Consider the following 12,148-nt stretch of genomic DNA (forward strand, 5'->3'; position numbering starts at 1 on the left):
TGAATAGGAATCTTAATTTTGTGAAGCAATGTGTTATGGTCATTGGCCAAAGTGACAGTGAACACCCCAACCCCCCCCCCCCCCCCCCCCACTGGCCACAAACAGTGACCACAGCATTGCACAAGTGTTAATGTTTACCAAGACATCATTTAGAAAACCTTTGCTGCTCCAAATAGTTGGGATTGCTGTAGAACACATTTCACAATAATACAGCCGTTGGTTGGAAAATATAATTCAGGATAAAATTAGGAATACATTTCAGTCTGAGAAAACATCCTCTAGCTAAACCAAGGCAATAAATGGACACAGCTTAAATAAATACTGGTCAAATATGGTGTTACTCTTAAAGCTGTCTTAAGACAAGTATAGATGTTATTACTGACCTTCTTTCATAAATGCTTCCCTGGCTGATTGTGACCTCAACCATAAAGCAGTAGTAAGCTGCCAGAAAAAAAAATAAAAAATTGGGCCCCCTGCAGGTTTAAGTTATAATGTACTAGTATGCACCGCACAAAGCTCTTAAGGCATGACACAGGTATGCCATCCTTTCAGAGCGCATGCATCATTGAGGTTACTGGCTGTATGCTATGTGAATATCTCCTAAACAGTGCACATTTAGGGGATATTATTCACTGTACCTACAGGTAAGCTTTATTATAAGCGTAAAAGCTCAAAAGTATAAGTAAAGTAGTATAGGTTCAAAAGTAGACTTCACTTCAACTTTAAGGGTCCATTCACACCACTGTGTTGCATTAATGTGTGCATTAGCACAATGCATGTTACAGTGAGGGGGAAAAAGTATTTGATCCCCTGCTGATTTTGTATGTTTGCCCACTGACAAAGAAATTATATAATTTTAATGGTAGGGTTATTTTAACAGTGAGAGAAAGAATAACAAACAAATCCAGAAAAACGTATCTCAAAAAAGTTATAAATCAATTTGCATTTTAATGAGTGAAATAGGTTTTTGACCCCTTTGCAAAACCTGACTTAGTACTTGGTGGCAAAACCCTTGTTGACATTCAGAGGTCAGACGTTTCTTGTAGTTGGACACAAGGTTTGCACACATCTCAGAAGGGATTTTGTCCCAATCCTCTTTGCAGATCCTCTCCAAGTCATTAATGTTTTGAGGCTGACGTTTGGTAATTAAAACTGTAGCACCCTCCTAGGTGGGTGCTAGGAAAAGCATATGGGTGGCCCTGTCTGCTTATCAGGGCGGGGCCTTAACCACTTTACCACTAGAGCATTTTGCTGTCTTACGTCTGGGCCACTTTTTGCGATTCAGCGCTGTGCGACTTTAACTGACAATTGCGCGGTTGTGCGATGCCGTACCCAAACGAAATTGACGTCCTTTTTTTCCCACAAACAGAGCTTTCTTTTGGTGGTATTTGATCACCTGTGAGATTTTTACTTTTTGCGCTATAAACAAAAAAAGAGCGTTTATTTTGAGAAAATAACAATATTTTTCACATTTTTTTTATATGAAAAACCAATTTTTTTTTTAATTTTTGGCCAATTTGTTTTCTGCTACCTATGTTTGGTAAAAAAAAATCACAATAAGCGTATTTTGATTGGTTTGCGCAAAAGTTATTGCGTTTACTAACAAAGGGAAAGATTTTTGTCATTTTTGGTGTTTTTTTTTTTAACGCGTAATGGCGGCGATCTGCGATTTTTTTTGTGGGACTGCGACATTGCGGCGGACAGATCGGACCCTTGACTGACATTTTTGACACTTTTGGGGGTACCAGTGACATTACTACAGTAATCAGTGCTATAAATATGCACTGTTACTGTAAAAATGACACTGGCAGGGAAGGGGTTAACTTTATTGGAGAGGGAGGGGTTAATGTATGCCTGGTGCTTACTGACGTGTGGGGGGGGAGGTGACTTTGTGAGACAGGGACAGATCGGATGTCCAGCTATGCTGAACACTCCGATCTGTCACTCCCTGTCACTGAGGAGATCCGCCCGCTTGTGTTTACACAGGCGGGCGGATCTCCACACTAGATCCCCGGCAATCGCCGCTGCTCCTCCCCTGGCCCGACTCCCGCTGTGAATGAAAACAGCGGGAGCGTGCCTCCGGCGGCGCGCGAGCGCCGCCTACAGGGGAGGAGTCTGACGACGTAGGTCTACGTCGTCAGACGGGAACGAGCCACTTTGCCGCAGTACTGTTACAGTACTTAGCGGTAAAGTGGTTAATTGTTCAGCTAGGCTGTCATGTGTTCTCAGTGCCTATTGAGCTTGGGGAGTCTCCCCACTGTGTTCAATGAGGGCTTTCATTGGACAGTGGAGAAAACCTGACCAATAGCATGCCAGGGCTTGTATCTATCCCAGAGGGCAAAATATGCCGCAATGCATCCTGGTAGGGGATATAAGTCTGAGGGGAGCACATGACAGGGTATCAGGAAGCAGAGTCACAGGAGGAGGGTGACGGCTGTCTCTCCTCCTGTCAGTGTGAGGAAAGGTGCCCTTGGCGGTCAGTCTACAGGACAGAAGGTTGAGCTGAGCTGCAGAGAGGGATCCAGTGCGCTGAGGACCGTGCAGAGCTGTTGGGGCCGGAGTTTCCAGGAAAGCAGAGTTGTGAGTACTGTAAACTGCCCTGGGGTCTGCCTAGGATAGGAGACCACTCCAGGAAGTCAGAGGGATCCAGGAGCCAGCTAACAAGGAGGAAGCTTAGAAAGGGGGTGCCTAAGTCTAAGCCCTGAAGAGAGTTCTAGGAGAAAGGGTGCCGATGTGGGCCCTGAAATGTTAAGAGTTGCAGCAGTGTTACAAGTGGCTACCTCAGCCAGGAAGGTTAAAGGGAGCAGTACAAGGGACTTTGGAGTCACGAGGAAGTGTCAGAAATCAGTTCAAGTCCACAGACAGCAAGATAGAGTTCACTCGTGCTGGCGGGCGTTGATCGGCATTCAGCCAGCGTTAAGAGGCATTTTTCTCAGAGTCCCATTCTATTGTGTATAGTCGAGCCAGAGGAGTATCCCACTCCTTCCCTTCTCCCATCCAAGTTCCAAAAATAAAGACAAAAACCAAAAGATGCTGGATTGTTTCTCGTCTCAGTGCTCACACTTGGAGAACATGCTTAAATGTGCTGTTGTTACTAGCGGTAACCCTGGCAGACCCCCATCCAGCACAATGGCCGGGAATTCTGCTACAGAACCTTCAGAGCACACCAAACAAATAAAAACAACCAAGCAAACAAAGTGCATCCAAATACACATTTCCCAGTATCTATTAAATTTGGGTAATAAGCCCCCCCACCATCATGTCCGTGAGGCCAACAAGGACAGGCAGACGTTCCCATGCCACTGTGAGGGGGCCAGCAGCGTGTGTGTCCAAGTGCAAAGGTGGACGTGGTCCGTCCTCAGTAAGCGCATGTTTTTCTCTTATAAGTGATGTTGCCCGTGCTATCCACCCACAGCATGCAAAGGTGGTGGTGGACTGGCTTACTGAAAAATCCTCATCCTCTATTACCCATGCTGAGACTAGTGCACAGTCCACCGGAGCACCTTATTCTGCCCTCCTTGTCCACAGCTACTAGTGCCTCAGCATCAGGCATGGAGGAGTCAGCTGAATTATTTGAACAGTGTCAGTCCTGCGCCCTCCAAGAGTAACTGTGAGGAGTTACAGGGTGCAGGCACCACCAACAGCCAAGGCCAAATTTTTCCGCACCTGTGTGATATTTTTAAGAGCATGCAATCCTGAATTTGATAATAATAACTGTTAAGGTTTATGGTGTGAAGTCACCACCAACACCCAATGCCCAATTTTTCCACACCTAACTGGCAGGACAGGGATCTGATTATGTACAGGTCTACCACAGCCTGTGATTGGACTGTGAAAAGAGGAGCAGCACATAAATTGTAAATTGCCCATCACTCTGTTCTCTCTTCCTATCATTATGTTTTTTGTTAGCATATGAATGCTGCAGTGCAACTGTCTCCTTGTGCCATTTCTGTCTCGCCATTTGTGTTGTTGTACAGGCACTGAAACATACTCTTGCCAAGTCAAATTTGGGCACTTATTCAACACAAAATTTAATGCTGGAATGACTAAGGCCCCTTTCACACAATCAAACCGATTGGGTCCGCCTGTCTTTATTTCAGGCAGACCAATTCGGCCACTCATTATCCTCTATGTGGAAGGGGATGTCAGCGGACATGCGTCTGCTGACACCTGCCTGTTCTCTGATCTAACAAGATCCGCTGAAAACAGACGTATGGTCGGATGGGATCGGCTGTCCATTTTCATCCAATCTCCCCATAGAGGAGAATGGGACTCTGACAGGTCCGTCTCTGCACAGTGAGCAGAGACGGAACTGTTATCCATCTGCTCAGCAGGGATCAGTGGAGCGATCCCCCCTGAGCAAGTGAAGTCCGCAAAACAGATCCGCCCCATGTGAAAGGGGCCTAATAGAGAGCTGCATTAACCTGTGCCTTTTATATCTGGCTGGAGTTCAGCTTTAAAGAACTTTGAAGGTGGAGTATAATGCAACACAGTAACAATGGTTATCTTGTGCTCCTAAGAAAATCTACCATCTTAAATATAAAAGAATTTCCCATATTACTTTTGGAATTTGAACAAATCAAGCATTTCATATAATTTGGATTATTAAAATAAACAAATTTGAAACCATAGCGAAAACCAAACGATCTTTATCATGGAAATAAATAGCTTTTTGTCACTTTGTTTATGCGTCATGTTGCCCAGGGTTAGTCAGTCCCGTGAATTGTTATGTCATTTTCCTTTATTATTAGGTTATATAAATACAGTTTTGGGTGGCTTTTATTACTTTAGATATTAGATTACGTGTAACTGTTCTTTAAATCGGTCATTGTGACCCAGACTACCCTCTAGATGTTTATGTGTTGTTCCCCAGTAAATGAGAATTCTAAATATAGTTGTACTTATTTATTACATAATAATGTTGTCTTTGCAGCTTAAGAGGAAGAAGTAAAAAAAAAAAAAAAAAAAAAAGTATTTTCATATTAATATAGTCTACTACCAGAGTTTTGTGGCTTGTACGCATAGGGTATTGTAGCATGCTATCTGCAGCACAGGTAAAATATATGAACAAAAATCTCTACTGTCTTCTATGGGATGTATAGGAAAAAAGTTTTGTATCGGGTGCGTTGCAACTCTATTGAATGAGGTACTTAAAAACCTCAGCAAAATGCATTTCAAAATACACTACCATATGCATTGCCATGGGTGTTGCATTATTAATCAGTCTTGAAGTCATCCTCTTTCTTGCCCAATCAACAGGTTTACCTAAAGCTAAACTCCTTGATAAGGAAATATTGTTTAAATACAAGAGAGTCATATATATTGTCTCTTGAATCTTGCTGTGCTTTGTATATTTCTTCCAGATCTGTGCAGTATTTCTAGTGTGAAACTTTGCCCCTGTGCAAGAACTTCCTGTAATAAAGACCAGTCACTGCTGTCCTCTCCTTGTGCAGGGAGACTGGTCTTGTCTCCGCCCCCTTGTGTAGTTTTCTACAGGCTACCTGTAATGCAATGTTTCTCAACTCCTGTCCTCAGGACCCACTAACAGGCCAGATTTTAAGTATTACCTTGGAGAGATACAGACTAGAATACTGCAATCACTGAGCAGCAAACTATATCACCTGTGATGTATTTCAGTTATCTTGCAAACCTGGCCTGTCAGTGGGTCCTGAGGACTGGAGTTGAGAACCACTGCTGTAGTAGGTGGACCCGCTGAGCCCCTCTCACAGCTTTGCTGTCTGCATATCCTTCTATAGTGTGTACTTGTCTCAATTAAAAGCACTAAGTGTTATTTCTGTCTGCTGCTTCGTTCCTCTGCTATCAGCACGAATCACTTCTGACAAGTTTTCCTGACACCAAGAGAAAATAAGGTGACAGGGGAGGGACCTACAGCTGATTGACAGCCTAAGCGCTGTTCCTGTGAGTTATGTGAAGGGGGGTTTGTCTCTTCAATCCAATCAGCTCTCAGACCTCCCCTCACTGAGCTCTGCAGAGTGTAACTTCAGCTCTCTGCCCTCTTTTTTTCCAAACTCTCAGACAAGCTTTATAAATTCAGCACTTTGAATGAATATAGAGAGAGGAGAAGACTAAAGATAGACTTGCAGACTAGATGCAATATATTTAGGAGTATTTGTTTAATCTATGTGCTTCACCTGAGGATAGTTCCTTCACTGAGTATATGTAAGAGTTTACAACCATTTTAAGTTGTCCTGACAAACACTACTTAAGCAAAATTTGATGCTGTGTAGCCAATAGATGGGAGAGTGGACATCAGTGACAACAACTACCAAGAAAAGTCCTAGTCACTTTTATTCCAATGCAGAGGCCAATTTTTACAGTAAACAAAGTAAGATTAAAAAAAAAAAAAAAAAAAGATGCCTACAGTCACAACATTTCTTTAAAGTGCAAAGTAACAGGTCAGCTTTCACAAAGGGTGGGGGCACAGGGCACAGTCAGCCTTGTCCGGGGTCTGGTATTGAAGTATTGATGCAAGACACAATCAACAAACAATTCAAAGAAGGCCAACCATTAAACTTCTCCCAGGGTAGGGTCAGCAAGTACTGGCATTATGCAATGCCTTAAAAAACGGTAGGAATCATATTCTACAATTTACAAAAATGACTGACAATATTATCTGCTGCTTCACAGTTTTCACTACAATGCACACTTTCATTGTTAAACTATGCGCTTCTGTGCCTGCAGTTTATCAAGCAGTTCCTATAATTATAGACTAGATGAACCACCCAAGACTTCCTCCCGACTGTCTCATATTATTCTACTTTTACCAACCGACTGAGAAAGTCCAGGTCTCCATGAACATTTCCTGCTTAATATTAGACTTGTTTTTTCACTTTAATCTGCAATAATTAACAGAAACCAGCAAAAACTACAAATCACACTTTTGAATTCGGACAAATTTAATAATGCACAAATTCCCCAGATTACATTCATCTGCTTTTATTTTCAAGTAAAAGTAAAACTGGTTATTTAAACACATTAATTAAAAAAAACATACATACATATACACACACTATATATATATATATATATATATATATTATATATATACATATACATACATACATACACACACACACACACTATATATATATATATATATATATATATATATATATATATATATATATATATACACATACACATACACATACATACATACACACACAATATATATTCCTGTGCAAAAGTTTTAGGCAGGTGTGAGAAATGCTGTAAATGATGAATGTTTGTAGAAATAGAAGTGTTAATATGCCTTTTTTTTAACAATTAACACAATGGAATATAAATGAACAGAAGAGAAAGTCAAACCAAATCAACATTTGGTGTAGCCATCCTTTGCAGTCAAAACAGCATAAATTCTTCCAGGTGCACTTGCACACAGTTTTTGAAAGAACTCGACAGGTAGGCTGTTCCAAACATTTGGAGAACGAACCACAGATCTTCTTTGGATGTAGGCTGCCTCAAATCCTTCTGTCCCTTCATGTAGTTCTAGACAGACTCAATGATTTTGAGATTAGGGCTCTGTGGGCACCATTACTTCCAGGACTCCCTTGTTCTTATTAAGGCTCCATTCACACATAGGCGTTTCGGATCATGGTCAGAATTGCCACGTATCTGGCCGTGATCCTGAACCATTGCAAGTCGCAGGATGCCCGTGCTATTCCCGTGACTTGCAAAGGCACCCAAAAAGCAGCGCGATTTTGCTGTGATTGTCGCTGGATAAATCGTGGTAAAATCGCGCAAACAGAATCGCGGGACGCCTGTCGCCAAAAAGGAGTACAAGAACTTCTTTTGGGCGACAGGCGTTCTGCCATTCTGTTTGCGCGATTTTACCGCGATTCGTCGGGTGACAATGGCGGCAAAATCTCGCTGTGTATGGGGTACCATTGCAAGTTAAGGGAATCGCATGGGCGTCCCGCGACTTGTAACGGTTCCGGATCACGGGCAGAATCTCCACGATTCAAAATTAATATGTGTGAATTGAGCCTTAGGCTGAAGAGAAGTTCTAAATTATATTGGCTGTATGTTTAGAGTTGTTGTCCTGCTGCAGAATAAATTTGGTGCCAATCACACACCTCCCTGATGGTATGGCTTGATGGAGATATAACTACCTGTATTTCTCAGCATTGAAGACACCATGAATCCTGACCAAATCTCCACCTACATTTGCAGAACTATTGTCCCAAACCTGCAGGGAACCTCCACCATGCTTCCCTGTTGCCTCCTGCTACAGCCAAATATTAAACATTTTGGTTCATCAGTCTAGAGCACCTGCTGCCATTTTTCTGAACCCCAGTTCCTATATGTTTTTGCATAGTTGATTTCCACGGCAGCAATTGTTCCATGAAGACCACTTCTTGCCAGATGTCTCGGGACAGTAGGTGGGTGTACCTGGGTCACACTGATTTCCACCTGTTCTGTGTTGATGGCACTGCTGGACATCTTCCCATGTCAAAGGGAAGTAAGCATGGTGTGTCTTTCATCTGCTGCATTAGGTTTCCTTGGCCGACCACTGCATCTATGGTCTTCAACGTTGCCAACTTCTTTGTGCTTCTTCAAAAGAGCCTGAAAAGCACATCTTGATACCCCAGTCTGCTTTGAAATCTTTGCCTGGGAAAGACCCTACTGATGCAGATTAGCTATCTTATGTCTTGTGCTGTGCTCAGTCTTCCCGAGGTATGGTATATGACCCGTGACTAGAGATGGGAAAGCCCGGAAAAAAAAAAAAACAACAACATTTTGGAAAAAAAGTTTTCTTTTCCTTGTTTTTTTCAAAGCTTTTTTTGTGTAATTTTTTTTTCTATAATGATAAATATTAAATCTATGACATGGAATTCAAACTATATAACAAAGACCTTAAAAAAAAAACAAATGAATGAAAAGATTTCTGAGACTTTATGTAAAGTCTTAAATTATTGCAAGTTCTCTCAGCTGAAGAAAAGCAAATCCCGGAATACAGTTTAAGTGACACTGTACTTCTAAATACAGTTCCCAAACAAGAGAAAATGCATTTCTGCCAGTAGGGGGCACTGCAGGGGAAAGCCTCAAGTTTATTTGCTTGGGGGCTCCATCTTGTACCTCCTTTGGGTGATTGTTGTGATACAGTAGATGATAGCTTCTGTTCTCTTGGGCTTTAACCAACAAGTAAGAGGGTAAATTTGACAAATTAGTTTGTCTTTATCACTTTTAAATGATTCCTATTAATGTTCTCCACCATCACAGCATACTGTTTTCCTATAGTCTGGTTAGTAAATTGTGTTCTTTTTTAACTCCTTTTAGTAAAATGGTTAGACCAGCATCTTGAGTTTGGAAACATTTCCACAGTGCTACTTCTGCTGAGAGCAAAGCTGCAATTTGCAAATTATTGTGAGAAGCAATATTCTTTTCCAAATGCTACATAGATGACAAAACAAATCCTGGCATGCCAGAGGTGCCCTAAGGACATTAAAAATACTTTATGGAATTAAATGAGGACCATAATAAAAGTGCAAGTAGCTTTTCCCTCCAGAGTTCTCATTCCAGAAACACTATTTCTGCTGCCTCTGGATCATCATAAAGAGTTTCTTCACCAGCAGAATCTTAGAGTAAGGAAGAGTTGCAAACCGCGGGCTCACAAAAATACACAATCCTTACATTTTTAGAGAAAATTACACCGGAAAATCTGGAGAAAATTGATCAAGCTCCTACAAGAGCAATACATGCTTCTGGAGCAGCATTGTCAATAACTGAAAATGCATATTGACAGGAAGCTTTTACATTGTTTGGAGGGAAAAGGGGGGGGGGGGTGGTTAACTGTTCTCATGTATAGGTGAAATGTTCTTATCATATACAGTCCTTGTAATTCCATCATTTGTAATATAAAAATAAATTTAAAAAAAGCAAGTTTAGTTTATTTACTGAATAAGCTGTACTTTTATTTCAAGCATAACGCTTTTTTATATACACTGCATTTCACCTTCCCAGTGTAACAAAATGAGTTTCAATTTGTAAAACTACAAAATAATTTTTTTTTTTTGTTTTTCTAAAACTTTAATTTTATTCCAGGAAAAAAAAAAACACTTTTTTCCAAGGCTTCAAAATTTCCAGAAATCTTACATCTCTACCAGTGACATGAAATGGTCTTCCCCAACCTCACCTCACCGTACCATAGTTTGGCTGTTCCTCACCCAGTTTTAGGCCTACACAGCTGTTTCTGTTTCAGTTAAATCATGAAATATGATGATCATCAGCACCTGCTTGGTATAATTGGTTAATCATACACCTGACTCTAATCCTACGAAATCCCTGACTTAGTGCAAGTCTACAAAGTATGCAAGTTTAGGAATCGATGCTGGTTTGAAACCAAAGGGTAGTCACATCGTATATTGATTTGATTTTAACTTCGGTTTTCTCACTTTGCATTTTGTAAATTGATAAAAATAAACAATTATAATATATATTTTTGAGAACATTCTTACTTTACAGCATTTCCTCACACCTGCCTAAAACTTTTTCACAGTACTATATATACACTCAGTGTGTATATAATCTAACATAAAAGAAAAAAATATATTTACATGCTGTAAAAGGAAACATATTCATCAGACAAGGCTACCTTCTTCCATTAGATAAATCCAACAAAAAGCCAGCAACTCTGTGTTTCTTCTTAAAAGATCTTTTATTAATGCACAACAGCAAGTACAATGTCCATTGATGCTAACGTGTTTCGGCCTTGTATTTGCTGTTCTGCATTTTTAAAGGATCTTTTAAGAAGAGGCACCAAGTTTCCGACTTTTTGTTGGATTTATCTACAGTGGACTGGTTGGCCTGATCACTGACATTCTTAACATCATTGACATGGCAGTAGAGCTTGGGTGAGTTTTTTATACCTTCTTCCATTGCTCAGTGGTCAATTTCTAATGCTTACATGTCCATTATATGCACTTCTGGCTGTGGACATGGGTTACCCCATGTTACCCCATGCACGACTAACTGTGATGCCCATTTTTTTCTGCTTTCAACACTTTATCTTTAACTTCATTTACAACATGCCCACTTGCTGCCTAATATATCCCACCCACTTTCAGGTGTCATTGTAATGAGATAATCAATGTTATTCACTTAACTTGTCAGTGATCTTAATGTTATGGCTGATCAGTGTGTATATGGACATATATAGACACACACTCCATAGTTATATGATAGTTGTGTACACTGTGTAAATTAGATTCATTTCATATATACCAGCGGTCCCAAGCTGCCGTCTGGGGGCCGGATGTTGCCTTTTACTTGCCTTTATCTGGCCTTTGGAGCACTATTCTGCCAATCAACACTAATGATGGGGCACCATTCCCTCTACTGACACTATCAATGGGGCACATTTTCCTATTGGTACTAACAATGTTGAAACCAATGTTGGGGCACTGATGCCAGGCATTTTCTACTCCCACTGGCCACTGTCTACCTAAAGCCTAAAGGACAGTAGATTGGCACATTGCTTAGAAAGTTTGGAGACCCCAGATATATACAGTATATATTATATATGCATAAACCATTTTTGTAGACTCTATAATTTGCACACAGTGTAAATACACTTTTGTGTGTTTCTTTTTTTAACCAAGGACATGTAACACAATCCTTTTTTTGTTTAAATTTGTTAAAAGAAGATTGTTTTTTTAATAGGTTTTATAAAAGAAAGTAAAAGAAAAAAGTTTTTTCTTTTTAACTGTTTGGTCTTGTTTCTTTTATATAATAAAACTAAAACTTTCAGTGTTTAACAAATACCACCAAAAGAAAGCTCTGTCTCAAAAAATTATATACAAATATTTTGGGTAGATTGTTACTTAACCGAGCAATTGTCAGTCCAACTATCACAGTTTTCATAAATTACATCAGTGTATCTCTAAACACGATACAATTCATTCACTTATACATCAACCCAAAAATGTGTCTATAAGTATATGTAGTACCTATAACCTTTTCTATCTGCATAATCTCAACAAGTTGCTCTAGCGGCAATGTCACATCAGAATAAAAAAAAAGTCTACAGACAGAATAGTCATTTACATTCAGCCCTTTGGTTTATTGCTATGGTGCATTAAGTTTATTTTTCTGGGTAATTGGCTTGTTTGTAGCTATGGCTTTTTCA

Source organism: Pelophylax lessonae (genome assembly GCF_965119305.1).
Source record: "Pelophylax lessonae genome assembly, chromosome: 13".
Classification (NCBI taxonomy): Eukaryota; Metazoa; Chordata; class Amphibia; order Anura; family Ranidae; genus Pelophylax; species Pelophylax lessonae.